The sequence below is a fragment of the Hyperolius riggenbachi genome, chromosome 2 (assembly GCF_040937935.1).
Source record: "Hyperolius riggenbachi isolate aHypRig1 chromosome 2, aHypRig1.pri, whole genome shotgun sequence".
NCBI lineage: Eukaryota > Metazoa > Chordata > Amphibia > Anura > Hyperoliidae > Hyperolius > Hyperolius riggenbachi.
Window position 1 is genome coordinate 69,791,687 of NC_090647.1, and position 21,835 is coordinate 69,813,521.

Genomic DNA, 21,835 nt, shown 5'->3' on the forward strand with positions numbered 1-21,835 from the left:
TGTAATGGCTTTTTTTTTTATATTAAAACATTTTATTTGGGTATTTTTGGGAGGGTGTGATGTAAACTACAGTTTTATAATGTAATTGTGTGTTGTTTTTAATTTTTTTCACTTTTAGTTGTAGTTTTTACTTTTTGGCCACAAGATTGCGGCCATGAGTTTGTTTACATGACGTCACTCTAAGCGTAACACACGCTTAGAGTGACGCAGTGGGGAGGCAACGGCCAGAAAAAGCACAGCTTCCGAGAGAAGCTGTCGCTTTTTCAGCGGGGGAGAGGAATCAGTGATCGGGCACCATAGCCCGATACATTGATTCCGTAGCTACCGAATCCGCGGCCAGGAGCGCGCACGCACGCGCCGATTGGCCGCGGGAGCGCACGGTAGCGCGCATGGTTTCTGGACGTAGTTTCTACGTCCAGAAACCAAAATAGGTTAATATTGTTTAATCCACAATCAGCCTGCATGTAATCATCTTTACTACTGGCAAACATGAAAAAAAACAGACAACACCAACTGCCACTGTCTATAACCACACCCCCTAACAATGCAATAGGCCAAAAGGTTTTTTTTGGGTTTTTTTTTTATAGATATACATATGCACAGAGGGAGATATTGCTAGCTTGGCAGTTGGAAACAGCAGTTAATTCCCACAATGCAACAAGATTCACAAACAGGAAACTGCCAGGACCATCGTCATGACATCACACTGTGAGAGGAGTTTCACCACATCAGCCATACAGACCCCCCCTGATGATCTATTTGAGAAGAGGTAAAGATTTATCGTGGGAAACGGGGTATCGGCTCCTGATCGGGATGAAGTTCAATCCTTGGTTACAGTTCCTCTTTATAGTGGAACTGAAAACGGTTTAAAAAATAAGAGTTACACTTACCTGGGGCTTCTGCCATCCCCCTGCATCCGACCTGTTCACACGCAGCCACTCACCGATGCTCTGATACCACGCCGCGGCTCACTTTCACTTCACGCAGTTTGAGTGCACTGCGCCTGCGCGGCCCTGGCCCCGCCCCTTCTCTGTTCATGTTCCCATAGCCGGAAGCATACTGCACAGGCGCAGTAGAGATATTGTCGTACTGCGCCTGCGCAGTGCACGCCTGGCTACAGGAACTACTAAGATCCGCGTGGCCCGGGAGCAATGGAGGTCAACTTACAAGTCAACCTCCATTACGGGAAAAAAAGGGAGCCGAAGCAGGGGAATGGAGGATCGATCCAGGACTGCGAGGGCACAAGTTGGCTGCAGGGGGTTGGCAGAAGCCCCAGGTAAGTGAAACTCTTATTTGTTACACAGTTTTCAGTTACGCTTTAAGTCATGTTCAGCAAGCTGTAATGTTAAATGGAAAAATTACTTCAATACCACTGATACACATTTTGAACAACTAAAAATAGTTCTGCTCCAAAAAAGGGAAAAAAGGACAGTGACGGGTGGCAATATATATGTGGTTAATGCATACTTACCTGGTATCAATCTTCTTTCTTTCTGGCTCTACCTCTCTTTTATACTGCCACAGAAGAGGTGAATGCTCTAGGCGACGCCCATTCCTGCACCTGTCACATTTCTCACTCCCCTTAAAGCTAAAAGTAAGTAAACCGTATTTGAGATTGTTTTTATTTAGATTTAAAATAATAGTATGTGTCACCATTTTATAATCCTATCCAAATCCAGTATAAGCATACTAAACTAAATCCAAAAATGAGCTGAGATTTTTCTAATTCTCTCACTCCCTGTTGTTTGTCTGCTGTTTATCACAGCGTTATCCACTGTTGTAATCACACAGCAACAGATACTGAGGTATTAATCAGACATAGGTAAGAAGGTATAAAAATATATGTTTAGACAAAAGTCAGAAGTAAATCTAGGTGACCTGTGACTTAGTCCACAAAGAGGCTAAAAAACAATAAATGCTTGTCATGCAAAAGACAAAAAAAAGGTGACTTATACAGCAATTTCTGCATAACAACTTTCTGGATATTAAAAAAAAAATCTAATAATACTGAACTATTGGATTACATGGACAGTAAGAGCTGGCGCTTCCATAGGTGCAAACTGGGAAATTGCCTAGGGCCCCAGGGCCTGTAGAGACCCAAAGGCTCCCCCTTAAAGAGGAACTTTTTGCGAAAAGGGGGAAAAAAATTAATCAATACATTGCGAAGTGAAAAGTTAAAAAAATATTAGAGAGATCAAGAAATTGATATTCACCATGTAATTTGTTCATGTTGTTTGATCCACAATCAGCGTGCACGTCCTCATCTTTACTTCTAGCAGACTTGAAAAAAACAGACAGCGCCAACGACCATAATCTATAACCACAACCCCTAACACTGCGATAGGCTAAAAGGTTGTTTTTTTATAGCTATACATATGCACAGAAGGAGATACTGGTTGCTTAGTAGATGGAAACAGCTGTTAGTTTCAACAATGCAACAAGGTTCACAGAGAGTAAACTGTCAAGACCATGGTCATGACATCACACTGTGGGAGGGGTTTCCAGACAATATCAGCCATATAGACCCCCCTGATGATCTAGTTGCGAAAATGTAAAGATTTCTCATGGGAAAGGGGGTATCAGCTACTGATTGGGATGAAGTTCAATCCTTGGTTACAGTCCCTCTTCAGATGAAGCAATAATCAGTAGCACAGCGGAGTATCATATCTCACCTATCCAGCATGCTCCTTCTTCCTTCACCAGGGTGTTCCCCCATCTTCCTGGCTCCCTGCAGAGGGGTTTCTCTCCCTGTGACCAGCCAGCATGTTATGTCAGTGTGTACATGACTGCATGGAATGGAATACAGGTTGCAGCTGGGAGATACAGGAGGCGGGGCATGGACAGGTGAGATATGGCACCATGGCGATATGTTCAGTGTGGCCTCAGCCCATCAAGCCCTTACCCAGACAAACCAAATACTCCTAAAGGTGGACACTAACAATCCAATTTCTAGCAAAAAAATCGTTACAGCGATCAGAAATTCTAATCGGAAGTGAAATCGTTTACCACACCATCAATGAACCAATCTTTCTATCTATTACAACCAACCAGAAAATCCAAATTTTGGTTCGACGAAAATTCAATCGGACGATTGTTTTTATAATTAGTTGTAAACGATTGTGCCCATCAACAGAGATTATTTACAACCAATCCGATCAGAATTTCTGATCGCTCGAACTATTTTTCGCTAGAAATTGGACCATCAGTGGCTACCTTTAGGACTAAAAAAAAAAGACTCCATATAGTGTAAAACCATCTAAACAATAATTTATATAATGAATACTAATATATAATAATAATTTAATAACAAATAGAGTAAAACCTTACAAACAGTAGATGAAAAGCACATCAGATAGAGGAAGTCTCCTCCAGTACATGTAGCTGCTCACTTCCTGCCTTTAAGCCGCCCACAACCTACACGTTTCGTCATATGATTCATCAGGGGCTAGCACTTGCTAATACTTGCTAATTTGCAGGATGGGGGCTCAAAAGCTACCTAATACCACTATATGGGGGGAAGCATGTTAATCTTTGCTCTGGGCTAGGGATGCTCATTCGGATTCCGCGGAAATGCAATTTCCGAAATTCCGATCGGAATGCGGAAATCGGTAATGCAAGTGTGTTAGGCGGATTTCCGCCGGAAATCGTGGAAATTTCCGCCAGAAATCGCGGAAATTCTGCCCGACTTTAACATCGATTTTCTCAAAAACTATAAGGTATTTTTGAAAACTTTTTTTGCAACTTGTTCACAAGACTCAGTTTAATAAACCCTGAAAATTTGGTGTTTCTAGGACTTATGGGGGCTTTGCTTTTAACCGCTAAAGTCGGCAGATTTTTACTGGAAAGTAAAATGCAGAAAATCTGCATCTGCCTATTTTCTACATTTATATTACAGTAAAAATCCGCCGACTTTAGTGGTTAATAGCAAAGCCCCCGTAAGGCCTAGAAACACCACATTTTCCGGGTTTATTAAACAGAATCTTCTATACAAGATGCAAAAAAACGTTTTCAAAAAGACCTTATAGTTTTTGAGAAAATCGATGTTAAAGTCGGGCGGAATTTCAGCGATTTCCGGCGGAAATTCCGCATTGGAATGCGGAAATTGGTACCGGAAAGCGGAATCGGTAATTGGCAATGGCGGAATGCGGATTTACCGCGGAATCGGAAATTGGCATTTCCGACCATCCTCTGGGCCCTTTTCCCCTACAACTGACCCCCATGGACAACAGCAGAGCTCTTTTTCTGTGACCAGAGCTACACCAATCAGAGGCAGCTCTAGAGCAGCCTCAGTTTATGCCGATCATCACTTAAGTCCCCTTACAATAATGTGGCAATGGCTGAAAAGTGTCCTTCATTCAGCTTACACTGCAGCTCCCATTCATGAACGCAGCGTAATGAGGTGTTAAAGACTCTCCTGCATTAGTTATTTGCTCATTTCAGTCTATCTAGCGATGGAGTAACACAGAGGAACATTAACGCTGACTTCTTTCTGCCTGTGGGCGGACTGATCTTTCATTCATTATAGCAAGGTAGTAATTACAAGATAAGTGTGACGCTGACTGTATAAAAAGGCATCGGTTTACAAAAACCGCTAATGCGAGTACACAAACACAGCAATGGAGAGGCTTCATGTTAGAGGATAGGGCTGTGCACACGCAGATAGGCACTCAGTATAACAAGTTCGCCCTCTTTACTGAAGAGAAGACATGCAGAGAGATAAATCATACACCTCCATCAGGAAGAGCAGTCTGCTGTGATCCACGTGGAGGTGATTGACAGCGCCGCTCGCGCAGGCGCAGTACAGGCCGACCTGGAGGTCATCCTGACGTCATCGCCGGGGACCGGGAGGCAGCTGCGGCGAACAGCTGATGGCAGAGCTGCGGCGGGGGACATGCTGGGAGCTTGGGGCTGGACGAAGCCCCGGGTAAGTAGCACTTATTTTCTTTAAAAACGGCTGATAACTCCTTTAAACATGTTTTATTTTAAAAAAAATTTAATTCTTTAGCAATCAACTTATTTGGAGACTTGCAAGTGCTCCAGGTCAATTTATTTTAGTATATGTTTTGTATTTTTAATTTGTCACATTTGCCTGCTACTTAATATTGATGCTATAAATAAAGTGTATTTATGGCCACTTGTCACTAGGGGGCAGTGTGAGACAATAACAGAGGACTTCTGCTTTCAGTTTCTATATTTTCTGTTAGCAGAGAGTGAGAGCAAAGCATTCCAAGAATTTACAGCATGACGAGAATTTCTGCGGGCAAAAGCAGTGCACTTATCTAAAATGTGATAACTCTACTGAAGTTGATAATGGGTTAATTGTTGGCCAGAACGGGCAAAAACAGTCCTGGTGTGTACGGGGGAGAGGTCCGCAGCAGAAGGAGCTAACTTACCTACATAGGTGCCTCTCATCGATGCACTGCACGCCACTCTCCATCTTCCTGACACTTCCACCTTCAGAGCTTTTTAACACTACATGCAATTCCAATTCCCGATTTTGATGCAATTGTATTATTTATTGATTCCTATTTTTTTTTTTATGCAATTAAAAAAAAGTCCTGCATGCTGTGTTTTTACTTCTTGTGTTGCAGTGCAGCAAATTGGAATCAGACATTGGAAATGTGATTTGCAGTGTAACAGAAGCCTCACAATCAGAAGATTGAAAAGCGGCAATATAGGTAAGTTAACCTCTTCTGGTACGGACCACTCCCCTGTACATGCCGGGACAGTTTTGCATTTCACAAAACTGTTTCTGCTCATCATTATTGGCCGCACACATTTCATCAGCAAACCTCTAGTGGCATATTTAAATGTATCTATTAATTGAATCGTTCCTATGCAAAAATCAAATTGTCAAAATTTTAGCAAATTCGGGATTCTTAGATTTTTTACATTCTAGTGCAATTGTTTTCAAATAAAACTTGAACAAAGTTCCCACCCTCCCTTGATCTCATCTCTGCCATGTTCTATCTTCTCTGAATCGTCAATGTCAGAATACCGACTGTAAGTGACAGCTACATAGGAACAAAGTAATTCCCACTGCATTTTAATGTATGTCAAATATACATCTAAAAGGTGGCCACACAGGTTGCAATTTTTCAGTTACATTTTACAGCAATATGATGAATATGATCGGTTGTACAGAAAAATCGAAGATTTTTCTTTTAATTCGCCCGAGAAATCTAATTGAAGTTCCCTTTTTTTTTTTTTTTTTTAATATTGGACCAACTTCACCACGATTCATTAGATACTGATAGATACATAGATGTTACATTTTAAATATTGATATTAAAAAATAAGGTATACAAATGATATTAACAATCAAAAAGGTCAAAAGTTGATTATTGAGTCAAATGTTTTTTACTCCCACCAACTTTTTCGCCATATACTGTATGTTTGATATGATTATTTTTTTTCCGCAAAATTGCAGCGATTTTGAACACACATGTGTGGTACCTTGAATAACTTCCTCGGAACTTTCAATTAACTGAAAAATTGGATTTGTTTTGTCGAATCGAAAAAAAAAACAATTGCAATGTGTGTAGCTACCTTTATAGGTAGGTGTGCATATGAATTTTAACCCTTCCACGTTTTTGTCATCCTGATCCTTTAATCAGCGTAATGGTGTTTTTATAACTCCTGCTCAGCTAGCAAAGATATGGAAGATATAAAAATGCAGTAATCCTATCATGTGACATGTACCGTATTTATTAAATATGAATACAAATAAGTATATACATCGGTGGCCATGGGGCACGGAGGTAATGTAAGTGCATTTATAATAAGTCAGAGGAGAGAGAATAGGGCAGACGCTCCCATGCAAAGCTTCCCCATGGAGTTCTCAGAGCGGCAGGTGTGCGCGATGATGTCTGATGTCTGATCTCAGCCGCTGTGCCGCTCTGGTAACTCCACGGGAATCCTTGGAGGAGAACGTCTGCCCTGCTGAGTACTTCCTTTTCAAAATTGGCATACTAACATTTAAATCCTTACATGACCTAGGCCCCAGATACCTGAAGGATTTGCTGCAGATGTGTTCAGGGCTGTAAAGTTGAAGTTGAGAAGTCGGAGCAATTTTGGGTACCTGGAGTCAGAGTCGGTGGTTCCATAAACTGAGGAGTCAGAGTCGGATGACTTTTGTACCAACTCCACTGCCCTGGCTGAGTCACACCTTCCACAGCCTCGGATCAAAAGGATCCAATAACTTCACCGCCCCCTGAGTCCAATTAAAAACCTTAGGAGCCAGAGCTTTTTGTTATGCTGCCCCTACCCTTTGAAATGCCTTGCCAAACTTAATTAAGACAGCACCAACCCTGGGCATGTTTAAATCAAAACTGAAAAGCCACCTGTTTAGTTTGGCATTCATGATGACTTACCCGTGTATTCCAGTGTATAAGACGACTGGGCGTATAAGACGAACCCCCAACTTTTCCAGTTAAAATATAGAGTTTGGGATATACTCGCCATATAAGACTACCCCTCTTCCAACGGACACCAAACAAAAATGTAAAAACCATCAAATTGCTGCTATGTATGAACAGATACTGGTGCTGTAGTGTATGTGGTACCCATTATATAACAGTATATAGGCAATTGACTAATTGGATTGGTCCACTCTCCCTCTCCATAAATGGATTGGTCAGCTTCCCCTGTCTCCCTGTTTATCAGAGCGGTATGGAAGAATACATTGTGTGGTGCCCATAAAACACACCTCTTTCACCCTTCTGGCCCGCCCTTGTATCCTATTTACCTCCTCCTCTGCCTCTCAGATCATGCACATGTGTGCCTGCGCCGCTTCACTACAATCATCAGCAGCGAGATCTGAGCGTCGGAAACAGGATAGGGCATATCACCTGGCCTCAATGACACCCGGCGTATAAGACGACCCCTGACTTTTCAGAAGATTTTCAAGGGCTAAAAAGTAGTCTGAATATACTATATATTTTTTCCCTGTAACACATCACTACATACTGATCTGAGACAAGCTTATGCGCTGTGGGTCCTGTGGAAGAAAAGTGCTTTACAAATGTTTCCCTGTTGTTTCTCTCTCCTCCGACTCTTATAGTCCTGGTTCAAGCTCCCATTTTTAATAGGTGTATGCAAGATTAATTGCAATATTTAACAGTGCACAGAGCTTTATGCATTGAATGGGTTTACATTTTGAAATATTTTAAATCTAAAATAGCTGTCTATCAGAGTCCTCCCCCTATCTGTGACAAGGCAACTTCACTGGAGGAACTACTGTCCAGACAACGGCTGTGGCGTCGGTGCAAAAATCATCCGACTCCTAAGTTTATGAAACCAACGACTCAGACTCCAGGTACCCGAAAATTGCTCCGACTCCTCAACTCGGACTCCACAACCCAGTCAGGGCTATGAAGTTGGTACAAAAGTTATCTGACTCCATCTCCGACTCCTCAGTTTATGAAACCTCCAACTCCAGGTACCCAAAATTGCTCTGACTCCGACTCCTCAATGTATGAAACCACAGACTCTGACTCCAGGTTCCCCCCAAAATTGCTCAAACTCTGACTCCTTGACTTCAACTACACAGCCCTTGACCAGACACCTCCCCCTGCTGTCCTCTGCTCCCACATGACCTTCTGACTTATGTCACACAGGTTTCTTACCACAACGCAAATAATAAAATGGAAATGCAAACAAACCCAAAAAAATTACAGAATCACGAGCATCCCACAGCTATACATTGCACATACAGCTCTTTGCATTCTATTCAAAGTGCGAAAATGGACGCAATTTCAGCAAGTGACTGCCCTGCCTGAGGCTCTCCGAAGTTTTCCAAGAAGCACTTTGAAATATGAATCCTGTTGTGTCCCAGCACTAATTCACTAAGGCCCCTTCTCCACATCCGCATTTTAAGACGCGATGTTGGTAACGTGATTGGCAGGGACATCAGAAGTGCATAGTCTGCACTGCTTCCCCATCCAAGCATTGCGAGTCAATGTGGAATTACAAAAATACATAAACATCAGTGGCGTAGCTTAAGCTCCAGTGTGGGTTTTACATGGGGCCCCAAGCACTCTACTGATATTGAGCCCCAAAACCTACCATGGACAGCTGCAGTGTCAGAGAGGTGTATTTAGAGTAAGGAAACAGTTTGTTAGAGAGGAATTTTAACCCAGGATTGAACTTCATTCGAATCAGTAGCTGATACCCCCTTTCCCATGAGAAATCTTTACCTTTTCTCGAATATATCATCAGGGGCGTCTTTGTGGCTGATATTGGGGTGAAGCCCCTCCCACAGTGTGACATCATGACCATGGTCCGGGCAGTTTCCTGTCTGTGAACCTCACTGCATTGTGGGAGATAACAGCTGTTTGCAACTGCCAAACAAGCAGCATCTCCCTCTGTGCATAGAACTTTTCGTACAGATCACCTGGCAAAACTAAAGATCTTAACACCAGTGATAAATTGGAGAGGAAATACTTCACAATGGGCAAACACTGACTAAATAACCTATAAATATATACTGTAAAAATAAGCAATTTTATTCATTACTAGCAGACCTAAGCCCATTTAAAAAACGGGCTCTAGCTCTGTGTCTTTCGCCGCGCACCCGCCACCTGCCGCACACCCGGCCGCCCGCTCACCCGCCGCACACCCGACCGCCCACTCACACGCCGCACACCCGGCCGCCCGGTCACCCACCACACACCCGACCGCCCACTCACACGCCGCACACCCGGCCGCCCGGTCACCCACCACACACCCGACCGCCCGCTCACACGCCGCACACCCGACCGCCCACTCACACGCCGCACACCCGGCCGCCCGGTCACCCACCACACACCCGACCGCCCACTCACACGCCGCACACCCGGCCGCCCGGTCACCCACCACACACCCGACCGCCCACTCACACGCCGCACACCCGGCCGCCCGCTCACACGCCGCCCGCTCGGCTCCCTGGCCCCGTCCTCCTGTCTCTGCGAGGCTGGGTCATGCGCAGTAGCAAAAAGCACGGACCCAGCTACACAGGGACAGCGTGACGCAGGGACACAGGGGTTTTATTATGGAGGATGCTACTTTCACTACAGTTTCTCTTTAAGGATTCCCATTATGCAATGCACATATAGAGGAGTTCATTACCAGCATAACACCAATGAAAAGCTAATAAGATGGATGAAGAAGGGCCCTAGTGGGCCCCTTTTATCCAAGGGCCCCAGTGCAGTTGCAACCTCTGCATAAGCAATTTCTATACCACTGGCAAACGCATTGCAATTTCCATTCGACTTGACCGCATCGGGAAGAATCACATAGAAACGTGTGTTGGGACGACACTCACATTTTCTGGTGAAGGGACCTAAGAGTGCTAACTGATACATCTGGAGAGCTGTTACAATAACTGGCTATCACTCAGCTGACAGGTTCACTTTAAAGGACCATTATCATGAAAAATGATAACATTTAAAATACATGAAAATACATAAAAGTACAGAATAAAATGAGCTATAAATTACTTTTCTTCAATGTTGCTGTCACTTACGTAGGTAGTAAAAATCGGACAGAACTGACAAGTTTTGGACTAGACCGTCTCCTCATGGGGGATTCTTAGAGGATTCTATATTTTCAAAAGCACTTAGCGAATGGCATTTGCTCAGGCCAACTGCCAAAATAGTGTGCAAGTGAGTGAGTGTGTGTGTAGGGATGGGGAGGGGGGGGAGGGCAGCCGACATCTTTGTGTATATCCTTTCCAGTGAGTGGTTTTGTAAAGAATAAATGAAATACTGAGAATCCCGCATGAAGAGATGGACTAGTCAAAATCCTGTCAGTTCTGTCAGATTTCTGCTAACTGCTGTAAGTGACAGCAACATAGGAGAAAAACAAATGTATGGCTCATTTTACTCTGGTAGACATATTTTAATTATTTTTTCGTGTTAGTGGTCCTTTAAGACCGCAGCTATTGCATATTATGTTTGCATATTATTTATATTTCATTAAAAGCGTGGGAAGCAGCAAAGTAATATCTGCAGCATCTGCACAGTGTTATTTATCTGGAGAGCTGCAGATGCAGCACATTCAGTTTATTGCTGATACCCTGAGCAATTTCCTCTGCCATAGACATTTAAAAAATGTGAAGAATATCAATATTAATGCAGCGGGTTTATACAGATTCCATGCAGAGGTGGGGCCCCCTGGCTATTATAAGGTGATATCTGAATAAACAGAGAAAAATGCTCTGCTAAATAAAATCAACACTGAGGTTGTAAACCGCACATGCTCAGGCAGTGTTCTCCCCAGAATTTTTTTCCAGCCGCGTGGCATGAAAAAGTAGCCGATGACAGCCGGGTGCTCACCAAAACTAGCCGGGTGGAGCACCCGGTTAAAACAGCCTGGGGAGAACACTGTTTCCCGTAGTAGGCTCGCACTCCTGGAACACCTAGGTAGTGAGCAGAGAGAGGCCAGGAGCCCAATGGTGCAGTACGGTAAGTTTAGGGGTAATTGTAAGCATATCATTTTATTCTCACAAGGATGTGTTGCAGATACCTGAAACCATCCTATAGGCTTACAGGAAATAAACTGTCCCCATTTGGCTTTCCAGGTCCTGCGGGATGCTTAATGGTCGCTCTTCTAAATATAGTTTTGGATAAAACTATTACTCCCAAAGGAGGTCTTACTGGAAATGTGTGAGAATGGAGATGCCTAGAGTATTAAATAGAAGTTTTCTATTGCCATAAAAATCATTAAAAAAGAGAGGAATTCTCTTACCTCTCCAGAAGATAGGACACCAGTTCAACTGGAGAAAAAAACTTATTAGAGGCGACAGTACTCTGTACACAATGCACTGTGTATTGATCTGAGGAAGCGGGCTAGTAGCCATGAAATGCGTTGTCTATCTATGTGTTGAATAAAAAAAATTCCAGTTGAACTGATGTCCAATCTTCTGGAGAGTTAAGAGAATTCCTCTCTTTTTTATGCCAATATGAAAACTATTACCGTATTTAATACTCTGGGTGCCTCCATCCCCACAAATTTTCGGTGCCAAATGGGCTGTTTATGTCTTCATGGTGTACTTTTTTTCTCCTTGGTTTTCTCCCATTTTTACACGTTTTACATATGTCCTGTCAGATCACAGCAAGCAAAGGATCCAAGCCCTATCGCATACAGCCGTATCAATCCCTGCCATGTACTGATGAGGACCAAGAGTCCGAAACCGGCTGTCTACATGTTGGGTTTGATGTGGCTGTGTAATATGTAAAGCTGTAGCCTTGCTATACACTAGTGGTTCTGGATGCTAGCCTGGCTTGCAGGGGCATAAAGAGATCATGTGCATATTCAGTAGTGGAGCATTGTGGGTAACCACAAATTTTTCCTTAAAGCTGAATTATTGCCAAATTATTGCCATATGTAGAAGCTTTCCAGAGGAGCCAATAGAATAAAAGTCACTTAAACGAGCTTAAAACCGATGGGGCAGTGGTGGGCCTATCCCATCCATGCAGACAAAGCAAACAAAGGAAGGACTGTGGCATCAACAGTCAAACAACAATTTATTTATACTCCACAGTAAAAATAGGCAACGCGTTTCACGGGCTCAATCCCGCTTCATCAGGCCAATCAAAAAGGAGCATACAGCTTATCAGCATCAAAACCACACTGAATTATTGCCAGTTTCCTTCTGTTTTAAGAAGGCAAATCACACCAAGCAAGCAAAGGCATATTTAAAGGCTGTGGCTAATCTGCTCAGTGTCGGTGGATCGTCTTGGCCAACCATCGTTCAGTGGCCCATATGCAATTAACTTTTTCTCCTGAGTTTTCTCTTAGGAGATAACTGTTCCTCTTCTGTTTAGAATAACTTTTCAGCTATCTGAAATCTAAAAAGTACCAAAAAGTAGTTGAAAAGGTACTAGGAAAATTATTTTGAGTATTTTCTTTCTTGCTGGTGATTTAAAAGGTGTTTTATTGACATGTTGTGAAATATCACAGAGGAGAAAACTCAGGAGAAAAAGTGAATGACATATGGGCCATCATCTTGTGTGTGTGCTGTAATCAGTAGATCGAGAACGATGCATTTGTGAAGTGAGGCTGCTTAAAAAGAAGGAAGTATGCAAAATTAAAGAGGAACTGTAGTGAAAATAACAGAATGAATATAAGTGTCCTGAAAAGTCCTTTTTAAACAAAAGATAAAAAATTATCTCCTAGGAGAAAAAAGTGATTTGGATCAGGACCATAGTATCCTTTTGACTAGAGCTTTATGTTGAAACATGTTAAAGGGAACCAGAGACTAACAGTATTAAAAAAATGAAAAAGCTTTTATACATACCTGGGGCTTCCTCCAGCCCCATAAGCCTGGATCGCTCCCACGCCGCCGTCCTCCGCTGCCTCTATCGCCGCTACCGGGTCCGTCACTTCCAGCGGACGCGGCCAATTGTACGCAAGAGCAGGGTCTCCCTCCATATCCTTACGCATGCGCCTGCGTAGTATGGAGGTGCATGCGTCTGCGTAGTATGGAGGTGCATGCGTAAGGATATGGAGGGAGTCCTTGCTCTTGCGTACAATTGGCCGCGTCCGCCGGCAGTGACGCACTGCGCTTGCGTCAACTGGCTCGACTGCCCGAAAGTACGGGACCCAGTACCGGCGGACAGAGGCAGCAGAGGATCGCAGCGTGGGAGCAATCCAGGCTTAAAGGGCTGGAGGAAGAGCCAGGTATGTATAAAATCTTTTTTCCAACGTCTCTGGTTCTCTTTAACCACACTAAACTATAAATACACTAACATTTTAAGAAAACAGTATTTTTTATTGATTTTTATGTTAGAAGTTGACACAAGTCATCCTGAGAACTTGTACAACTTGTCAAATATATCATGTTTTTACTACATATTTACTTTTTCCCATGTCTACATCTGTTATGTTTCCTGTTTTACTGATTTTATCATGCCTTCTATTCCAGAAGTTGCTTCACAGCACAGACTTATTACTCCTCAGATCGTGCTTTTACCAGAAGTTTCACTGCATCTAAAGTTTCAAATTAGAGGCCATCACGCGCATATTATCTGAGCTGAATTTTATTTCACTGTCTTGGAGAAATAAGAGCGAAGACAATCTTCCCTGCTGTTCAGACTATTGTTATCGCAGGCCACTATTCAGCTTGAACAATATCCTACTTGTGTGTAGCATTTACTTCAGCTAAATTAATCAGAATTTAATCTAAACAGGAAAATGTTAGGGAGGTCATAAGTATTACTTCTTTCACAGAGCACCGGAAAAAGGCAGCCATGACTTAAATTCACTAAGCATTACAGTTAATTTTACCAAACGTTTTGGGAAATGTCAATTCACTACAGCTATTACCACATGAAAAACGGAAATTACCGACTAGTGAGGTAAATTATCGAATTGTGAGGTAAACACCTCATAAATGTCAATTCACAAAGAATAGAAGAGCAAGCGGTAAAACAAGAGAGATGTCCAGTATTTATCTCCAGCCTGGAGCTGTCGGTAAGGTAACAAACAGCCTGTAATGCTGGGGAGGCATACTTTGACCACCCAGCGCAACAAAGCTAAGCAGCTAGATAATGGAAGAGGCTACACAGGTAGTGCAGAGCAACTGCAGCTCTGGGCTTCCGATATCGCTACAAATAAGACACAATGGCAGCGCAGTGCGATATTGCGCTGCTTATGGTCTGAATAACCAGACAAAGAACAAACAGACAGACAGATCGCTAGCAAGACTAAGCGCTGCCCTAGCGATAGCAAGCATTCAGACAGGTACAAGACAGGACTATAGATTGGAGCGTAACTAGTAGCAACTGCAGCTCACAGTCATGTCCACACAAGCAGAGCAAGCTGGCTAACAACAGTCACCAGCAAGCATCCACACAGGCAAGACTACAGGATAGAATGTAATCAATAGCAACTGCAGCCTATAGTTACGTTCCCAGAAACTAGAGTAGCAGGAATACTACCAGTCACCAATTTGGTGATGGCAGAATCCAAGCTATCAGGATAATGGACTTCACTGATCCACCGTGGATGCAGTGAACGTCCATCAGGCATGAATAGAAGGCAATACACAATAATACAGAAAAATAACAAATGGGTAAACTAACGGATAAATATATATTAGCAAGTCTGCATATATATTTATCAAGAAACTAGCTAAAGCACAAGTAATAAGGTCACATTGAACTACAATAACAGATTTTTACAGAGTGACAAAGTGGCCAGCGTAGTCAAGCACCATGTGGGCGTGGTCATGGGTGGGGCCAAATATACATGACCTTAGCAGTGATGTAAAAGGTCTGCCGAGGAAGTTTGAGCTCTGCCGTAGTGTATCCCCCAAAAATAGATGTAATCTGACAGCATTTCACCAAAAAGACACATAATCTGTTAGAAGTTCCTCCAAAATACAGATAATATGGAAGTGGTTCCCCCAAAATAGACAGCAGCAGTTCCACCAACATACACATAATTTGGAAGCAGTTCCCCAAAATACGCGAAACCTGTCAGCGGATCACCCAAAATACACGTAACACCCAAAGGACATATAATCTGGCAGTAGTGGTCCCCCAAACATACACAATCTGGCAGCAGTTCCCTAAAATACACGTAATTTGGCAGCAGCCGTTCCCCTAACATACACATAATTTGGCAGCTGTTCCCCAAAATACATAACAACGGTTCCGCAAAAATGCAGATAATCTGACAGCAGTTCCCCCAAAATAGGTACCCCCAGGTAGCCAGGTCTATAGGTGTCCCCAGTATAAGTAGCCATGAGTATAGTAGTCCCCAGTATATGTAGCCAGAGGTATAGTTGCCTAGTATATGTAGCCAGGGGTATATGTGCCCAGTATATGTAGCCAGTGGGATATGTCCCCAGTATATGTAGTCAGGGGTATATGTGCCCAGTAAATATAGCCAGGGGTATATGTGTCCAGTATATATAGCCAGGGGTATATATGCCCAGTATATGTCACCAGGGGTATATATGCCCAGTATATGTAGCCAGGGGTATATATGCCCAGTATATGTTGCCAGGGGTATATATGCCCAGTATATGTTGCCAGGGGTATATATGCCCAGTATATGTTGCCAGGGGTATATATGCCCAGTATATGTAGCCAGGGGTTTATGTCCCCAGTATTTGTAGGCAGGGGTATATGTCCCCAGTATTTGTAGGCAGGGGTATATGTCCCCAGTATATGTAGGCAGGTGTATATGTCCCCAGTATATGTAGGCAGGTGTATATGTCCCCAGTATATGTAGGCAGGTGTATATGTGGCCAGTATATGTAGGCAGGTGTATATGTCCCCAGTATAGGTAGGCAGGTGTATATGTCCCAGTATATGTAGGCAGGTGTATATGTCCCCAGTATAGGTAGGCAGGTGTATATGTCCCCAGTATATGTAGGCAGGTGTATATGTCCCCAGTATATGTAGGCAGGTGTATATGTCCCCAGTATATGTAGGCAGGTGTATATGTCCCCAGTATATGTAGGCAAGTGTATAGGTCCTCAGTATAGGTAGGCAGGTGTATATGTCCCCAGTATAGGTAGGCAGGTGTATATGTCCCCAGTATATGTAGGCAGGTGTATATGTCCCAGTATATGTAGGCAGGTGTATATGTCCCCAGTATATGTAGGCAGGTGTATATGTCCCAGTATATGTAGGCAGGTGTATATGTCCCCAGTATAGGTAGGCAGGTGTATATGTCCCCAGTATAGGTAGGCAGGTGTATATGTCCCCAGTATAGGTAGGCAGGTGTATATGTCCCCAGTATATGTAGGCAGGGGTATATGTGCCCAGGTTACCCAGGTGTGCCCCCAGCCCCCCACCCGGAGGAAGCAGAGCAGAGAAGGCGAGCTATGGGGACAGTGGGGATGGGCGGACATCTCCCCCCCCCCCATCCCTCACCTTTGCGCTCCCCTTCCTGCCTCTCTCCCCTCCAGCGTTGTTGTTAAGTGTCGGGCCGGCGGCAAAAGTGGGCGGAGACTTACCTCGTTCCAGATGCATGGGACGCTCCGCTCTGTGTGCGGCTAGTCTGGTCTTCTAGCCGCACACAGAGCGGAGCGTCCCTTGCGGCTGGAAGAAGGCGGAAAATCTCTGCCCACTTTCGCCGCCGGCCCGACACTTAACAACAACGCTGGAGGGGAGAGAGGCAGGAAGGGGAGCACAAAGGTGAGGGATGGGGGGGGAGATGTCCGCCCATCCCCACTGTCCCCATTGCTCGCCTTCTCTGCTCTGCTCTCTCCACACAAGCCAGGGTGAACGGCGTTCACTCTGAAGAAAAAGTGGGTGAACGCCGTTCACCCGCGTCCACGCAGGACTCGACCCCTGGTGCCTGGCACACAAATAACTATGCTGTGTTGCTTTTTTCTTTCTCTGCCTGAAAGAGTTAAATATCAGGTATGCAAGTGGCTGATTCAGTCCTGACTCAGACAGGAGGTGACTACAGTGTGACCTTCACTGATAAGAAATTCCAACTATAAAACACTTTCCTAGCAGAAAATGGCTTCTGAGAGCAGGAAAGGGATAAAAAAGGGTCAATAGTCCATAGATTTTAGCTCTGGCATACTTCAATGAATATGTCATTGAGCAAAAACAATAAAACAGGTAAAACTTAAAAAGTTGATTTAAACATAAAATAAAACTGTGGAATATCTTAAACCATCATTTTTAGGAGAAGGAAAATAGATACAATTGTTTATTTCATTAGTTTATTTTTGCCTCTGGTGTCCTTAAAGAGTACTTGAAAGAAAGATACTAATAAGAATTACTGGACCAAGAAAAGAAGGTGATATCTAGAGAATGAGCTAGAAGAGATAATAAAGGGACAAAATATTATCAGGCATATAAAAGCACAGCATACTTGGTGGCTGGGACATGTGGGGAGAATGGAGGAAGGAAATATGCCTAAAGAAATTATGAAAGAAAGGCTGTACTAAACAAGAAGAAGAGGGAGGTCACGCGCAAGATGGATGGAGGACATGATAGCAGACTTAGCCAAGATGGGGATAAGAGAATGGCAAAAAAGATGGATGGGGCAAATTATGGAAGAGGCCAAAGTCCTTCCAGGGCTGTTGCACCAGAAGAATAATAATTAAGAATTCACAAAGGTGCCTGGCTCTTCTACTGACCACATCTGCTATTGCTTCGTTGTTATTGCCTGATGAAGCAGGATCAAACCTGCGAAACTTGTTGCATTGTCCCCCGGAGTATGTAAATAAACTTGTTGTATTTGACAAACACATTGGCAATTTTTGTGTCTGCTTGGAGGAGGTAAGTGCACCACTATCTCCTCATGGTTTAGACTTTTTAGATACTTTTATCCTTTTGGCGCCTCTGAATCAATACTACGCTACAAGAATTAAAAAATGGTTGACGAGATACTAATGGTTTTGAGCAAATACAATTTTTTGTTAATTTAATGCACCTTGGACTTATACTTTACTTGTCAGTATAATAAAAAAATGCTATCTATATCACATCTTTCATCCATTTTCCATACACTGCAATAATCCATCAAATACAGAACGAAATACCACATGATTCCTTAACCACTTAAGGACCGGGCAATTTTCAGCCCACAGCATAGATCACCTTGCAGCCAGGGAGACCAGACTTCCCCCCTTTTTTCCCCACTAGGGGGATGTCCTGCTGGGGGGGTCTGATCTCCGCCGGCTATCTGCGTGTGGCGGGGGGCTCCTCAAAGCCCCCCTCCACAGCGATTTCTGCCCTCCCTGTCCTTCCCTCCCTCTCGCTGTGGGCGGCACAGGATGGAGATCCGTCCTGCACCGCCTCTGACAAGCTTCAGCCTATCAGATGCCTACAATCCCCGGCCAATCAGAGGCCAGGGATCGCCGATCTCCTTTACGACGCTGCTGCGCCGTATGATGTAAACACAGGGGATTTATTCTCCGCGTGTTTACATTTCGCCTGCGAGCCGCGATCAGAGGCTCGCAGGCTGTTCACGGAGACACCCTCCGAGAACTGACATGGAACGGCCGCTCGTTCGTTTCCATGGAAAACCACAAACGACCAGGCGTCAGCTGGTCGTTATGTGGTTAAAATACCAAGGGGTGTTGATAAGGTTTTTGTGGTCCCATGCCCCTCTCAGCTGGAGGCCCCTTCTCCCATTAATAGGTAGCCAAAGTTGCCTCCCCTCCCCCCCCCCCCCCCCACCAAAAAAAAAGTAAATAAACAATAATAAGAGGTAGCCCTCCAGTATAGGCTAGTAGTCAAAAGTTCACCTCAATATAGGTAGCCACCCCAGTATAAGTGGCCAAGGTCTCTCCTAGTATAAGTAGCCCCATTTCTTCCTCAGTAAAGTGTAGCCATAGGTCTCCTCTACCACATATGTAGCTTCTTGCTGCCTCCTCATCCCCAACACTCAAAGACCTGAAGATCATCGGTGACCCGAAGAGAGAGGAGAGCAGCGCACAGTAACTGTGTGGTAAACTTCTAATGCAGGAAATGAGCAATGACCTCACTTCCACGTCTCATGTGCACTCTAAATTCACTGCAATGCTCCAATGCTCTCCCCTCTGTTCACATACACACCTCATATTTGCCTCCCGTGTAGTCTACTCATGAATCTCTTTCTCCTCTCCTGTGTCCTGTTTGTCTACTGCGATCAATGAAATTCCATTTTGAAAATGGCGATTACCCCATAACAGCTTACTGGTCAACACACTGTTAAACTGTAATATCACCCACTTGAGCCATAGGGAAACATTATCGTTGTCCTTTCAGTTATAACTGACAGCAACTGATATATTTCATTTCTGACAAAATCTTGTCAGAACTGAAAGGCATCGATGCAAGAAAAAAAGGAATCATTCTAAGAAGAAAAGGGTGAGCTTCTGAGAGGAACTGATGGCGAAGTTAGTAAGTAATATTACTTTGCAAATACATCATGTGTTTATTTTAAATTATTTTACCATTCAGGGTACCGTTAAAGGGGTTCTGTGGGGGTTTCTGAGGAGAAAAACTGCCACTTACCTGGGGCTTTTATCAGCCCCCTGCAGCGGTAATGTCCCACGCCGTCCTGCTTCCATCCGCCGTTCCCCGCAGCCGGCACCGGGCTATTATTCGTCTGTCACACAGACGAATAATGCGCGTTGCCGCGCCTCCGCTCGCGTCATCTGAGGCTTACTGCGCAGGCGCAGTACAACGGTTTCTTGTACTGCACTTGCGCAGTAAGCTTCCGATGACGCAGGCGGAAGCGAGCGGGTGCGCGGCCACTGTAGCGCAGCCGCAGTTGGATCCCATGCCACTTAGACCGGGGCCGGCGGCGGAGAACGGCAGATGGGAGGAGGACGGCGTGGGACATTACCGCTGCACGGGGCTGATAGAAGCCCAAGTTAAGTGTCTGTTTTTCTCCTCCGCAACCCCCCACAGAACTCCTTTAACTGTGCTTGTCATAAGCTAAATTACTTTGAAGATTACTTTGAAGTGCATGGAAAATTGGCGCAAAACTGGGTAAAAATTGCAACCACTCCCCAGTGCGTCCAATCAAAACTCTTGAGTTGGGAATCTGCTCCACTTTGCACCAGTTTGGCTCCAGTCTTCCTTGCATCGGTTTAGATAACTCTGATCCATTGCCATTACATATACCAGCTCCATTAGCAATTTCATCATACTACATCAATAGAGCCAGCACAATTCTTCGTATATCCCACAAGTACAGTTAAGCTTTTAAGGCAGCAGGGTTAAATAAGGCAACATTTAAGAACAAATTAACAACAGTTGGTGGTGGGAGAGATGAGTTATAAACCTCTCTGTAATGTAGGTAACATGCCTGCGAAGGCTTTTTGATTGGTGGAGCACACAGTTCAATAGCGGCTCACTACATAAAGTACACAGCAGGTCGCTGCAATCATACATTCATGCTTTAATTTTAGAATTCTTATATTGGAACATTGTACTAACGGGGGCCATCAGTGATGCTTGTCTGAGACAGCAAGCCCTTGCACTGCCGCTTATTTATTGCTGATTTTTTTTTAAAAATCCCTTTTCATTGATTTACGTAGAGTGTGCGGTGACAATTTGCTGCGCACAGCCTCCGCTCGGAGCTCAGTCCCCGAGGAGAGAGCGCTGCAGGCCTGATGAAGAGAAGACACGTAGGAGACAGCAAGTGGCATGATCACAACAGGAGATGTGTGAGATAGAGATGGAATGTAATAAAGCGTAATGGTGTATTTAAAATTAAGATAGTCTTTATGGATAAAGAAAATAGGAAAAAAGGAATGGAGGGGAAGAATCAGCGCAAGGCGATATGTTTATATTCCTCACATTCACTCCCTAACCAGCTCCTTCCATCTCCAACTCAAAAACACATTTCGCATCCAACCTTTTCTCACTCAGGACACAACTAAAATGTTAATACATGCTCTTATAATATCTTGTTTAGGCCATTGTAACATACTTCTTTGTGGACTGCCAACTAACAGACTGGCACCGCTCCAATCTGTACTGAACTCGGCTCGTCTCATTCACCTTTCTTCTCACTCTTCCTCTTCTGCTCCTCTCTGCCAAGCTCTTCTTTGGTTGCTGATTAACCAGAGGATCCACTTTAAACTCTTAACCCTTACCAACAAAGCTCTCCTCATGCCCACTCCTGTGTACATCTCTTCACTAGTTTTCAGATACCAACCCAATCTCAGATCTGTATGACCTTCTTTTGTCCTCCTCTAGAATCACCTGCTCGCATTCACATATACAAGATTTCGCATGCGCTTCACCCCTTCTTTTGGAATCCACTGCCTCAACACATCCATCACTCTCTAACCTCCGATATCTTTAACCGTGCCCTCAAAACCATCAAGCATACGCTCTACCTTAGGCCAGTTCACCTGTTGACCGCTGGCCAAGTTATACTT

At 44.0% G+C, this 21,835-nt stretch overlaps 1 protein-coding gene and 1 long non-coding RNA gene across 2 annotated transcripts in view; one reads left to right on the forward strand and one right to left on the reverse strand.

Annotated features, from left to right (window-relative positions):
• Positions 1-21,835, reverse strand: part of GUCY1A2 (guanylate cyclase 1 soluble subunit alpha 2) — a 326,026-nt gene that overhangs the window by 284,539 nt on the left and 19,652 nt on the right. The gene's annotated exons all lie outside the window — the stretch shown is intronic.
• On the forward strand, positions 604-14,136 carry LOC137545536 (uncharacterized). Its single transcript, XR_011026052.1, has 4 exons — positions 604-769; positions 1,525-1,594; positions 5,592-5,678; positions 13,907-14,136. It is a non-coding gene; the product is annotated as an uncharacterized lncRNA (long non-coding RNA).